The sequence below is a fragment of the Nylanderia fulva genome, unplaced genomic scaffold (assembly GCF_048542155.1).
Source record: "Nylanderia fulva isolate GAGA-0341 unplaced genomic scaffold, ASM4854215v1 Scaffold142, whole genome shotgun sequence".
NCBI classification, from domain to species: Eukaryota; Metazoa; Arthropoda; class Insecta; order Hymenoptera; family Formicidae; genus Nylanderia; species Nylanderia fulva.
Genome location: NW_028189644.1, coordinates 4,175 through 7,206, shown reverse-complemented (window position 1 = coordinate 7,206; position 3,032 = coordinate 4,175).

Below are 3,032 nucleotides of genomic sequence, written 5' to 3'. Positions count from 1 at the left end.
GCAATTAGACACGATCTCTCAAGCGAAACACGTCTTCGTTAGGCATCCATGACAGGCCGAGAACTTTAAGTGAATCTTCCGTCAGGATTAGATGATCGGTTACTTCCGATTGGTCAACAGACAAATCCTTGAGAAGTTCGATCGAATTTGATGCCCATTTCCTTAATTGAAATCCCCCCTTTTCCATTAACTGCATCAATTGAACGCGAGTATTTTTTAAAGATTTTATATCATCCGCGCCAAACAGGGCGTCGTCTACATAAATAGACTCTCCTAGGATAGGAACCGCGGCCTTGAACTTTTCTCCCTCGTCAAGGGCGAGCTGTTTCAATACTCGCATTGCGAGATACGGAGCGGGAGCGAGACCGTAAGTGACCGTTAACAAGCGAAAATGTCGAACGGGCGCTTCCGCTTGAGGACGCCAAAGAATTCTTTGGTAGTCTGAATCTTGCTCATGAATTTGAATTTGCCGAAACATCTTGGCGATGTCGGCCGTACAAACGAAGCTCCACCGTCGCCATCGCGATAACACGGCAGGTAGATCTTGCTGTAATTTGGGCCCTATTAATAAAAAGTCATTCAACGACGTGCCATTCCTAGTTCGGCACGACGCGTTGAAAACGACCCGTAATTTAGTCGTGCAACTATCTTCCCGAATCACGGGGTGGTGCGGAATGTAAACGGGCAAATACTCGGTTTTTTCCGACTCGTCGACGCTAGTCATATGTCCGAGGGACTCGTATTCCGCTAGAAATTCGTTATACTGCGAATACAGTTCCGATCGATTTCTCAATCTGTTTTCCATGCGGTTGTACAGCGACCGCGCAATGGAAAGAGACTCTCCGATTTCGATCGGAGGATCACATTTAAAGGGTAGTCGAACGACGTATCGTCCGTCGGACAACCGACTATGCGTCTGCACGAAGTGTCGCTCACAAATCTCTTCCTCCTCCGTGAGGGGAATTTGAGGCGCGATCTCCTCATCTTCCCAGAACCGCTAAAGAAGAGTGTCTATCTCTTGACCGAGAACGCAATTTAAAACGGCTTCTTTTGAAGCCTTCCGTTTATTTTCGGTCGGACCGGAAATAATCCAACCGAGCGCGGTTAGTTGAGCTGTGGGGGTACCGAGCGGACCTTGCCTCAAGTCGCGCATCAAAAGTGAGCCATAAACGTCGGCTCCAAGAAGCAAGTGAATTTGATGTTTGCTCGACGGATCCGGATCCGCGAGGGAAAGGCCCTTCAAGTGAGGCCACGATTCGACAGGTCGAACTCGCGAGGCCGCGTACGACGTGATCTTCGGAAACACGTACACTGTGATTGGAAATACCGGGTCGGATTTCGCGCACGGAGTCATTCGCAAGGACACGCGCGACTTTGCGGCACCCGTGTAGGTTTCCCCGAATCCTTTGATTTGTAAATCGGTTCTTTGTCGCCTGGTCCGTATGGTTTGACAGAAAGATTCCGATATAAAACCAAAATTGGATCCCTGATCCAATAGCGCGCGAACCTTAAAGCGTCGGCCCTCAGCGGTGTGGATGTTCACCCACGCGGTTGCGAGGAGAACCGCGGGAGTCGTAAAGTCCGGCGGCTCGATTGTCTGGACGCTGGCCACGGCAGCGTTATTGGAACCGTCCAAGGCGTCGGACTTCGCATTCGTTTTCACGCTTGGTTTCGCAGCTTCCGAATCTTTTCTGACAGCTGACGATTGATAATTTTCGGAATGCAATAAAGAATGATGAGACCGACTGCAGTGGTTGCATCGCTGTTGGCTCGGGCAATTCGGCGAAATATGCCCCGAGCGCAATCAATTAAAGAATACACGATTTTTGCGAGCGAGCTCATTTCGTTGTTCAACTGATTTTTGACGAAACGGCTCGCACTTTATCACGAAATGATTGCCTGAGCAGCATATGCACTTGACAGCGGAGACGTTATGCATTGACGAACGCGGCTTGTTTGGCTTTTGATTAACACTTTCTCTTGAAACTTCCGCGAAGTCTGACAATCCGCGGATTCGAGTCGTAAGAAATTCATGAATATCTTTGTACGCCGGAATTGAAGTTATAGAGGAACACTTCAAGTTCCACTCGCTTCGCGTTTTTTGACAGAATTTTTGTGAGACGCAATAAACAAGCATATCGTCCCACTGAGCAACCGGTCGACTCAAATTCGTCAGCGCGGCCAGCGATGCAGCCACCGTGTCTCGCAATCTCTTTAACTCGCCTACGCTTTCATGTTTATAACGGGCGATTATAATCGATCATAATCGGAACGACGGTTAACAGATGTTGATTCATAAACCTAACGCCTCGATTCGCGGCAAGCGCCTCCTCCCTCGTCATCATGCGCTTCTCTTCGTCGCTCCATTGGCGGTTAACCCTCTCGACGTTAACCTCCTCGTTGACGATGGCCTCGTGTGCACATCGGCGATGGAGGCCGAGTCCGGTCTTCGTGGTGAACGCACGATCACAGTGTGGGCATGGGAATTGCGGGGCTTGCGGGCAGCAGGGACAGGGGCAGCGGGTGTTGGGCGGCGTCGTGGCCTAGCGGGCGGCCGACGAGAAGAGCCTGGAGAGGGGTCAGGAGAGGGTGGCGAAGGGACGACAGGACCGGCGGCCCGAGGCTGCCGCCGGAGATTATATTTTTCTCTTCTTGTGGTGCCTGCCGTAAACAGACCCGAAGGGCTGGCAACCCCACGGACCCGGACGGAGCGTTGCCGCTCCGCCAAGCCAGAGCCCCGTTGGCCGCCGGGAGGTTGGTTCCGACGTTGCCCGACTCTCACCGCGAGGAGGTGGGGTTGGCGCATGGAAACCACCAAAATCGGCGGCTCCCTTAAGAGAGTCATAGTTACTCCCGCCGTTTACCCGCGCTTGCTTGAATTTCTTCACGTTAACATTCAGAGCACTGGGCAGAAATCACATTGCGTCAACACCCGCGAGGGCCATCGCAATGCTTTGTTTTAATTAGACAGTTGGATTCCCCTAGTCCGTGCCAGTTCTGAGCTGAGCGTTGAATGGCGGCCGAAGAGGACG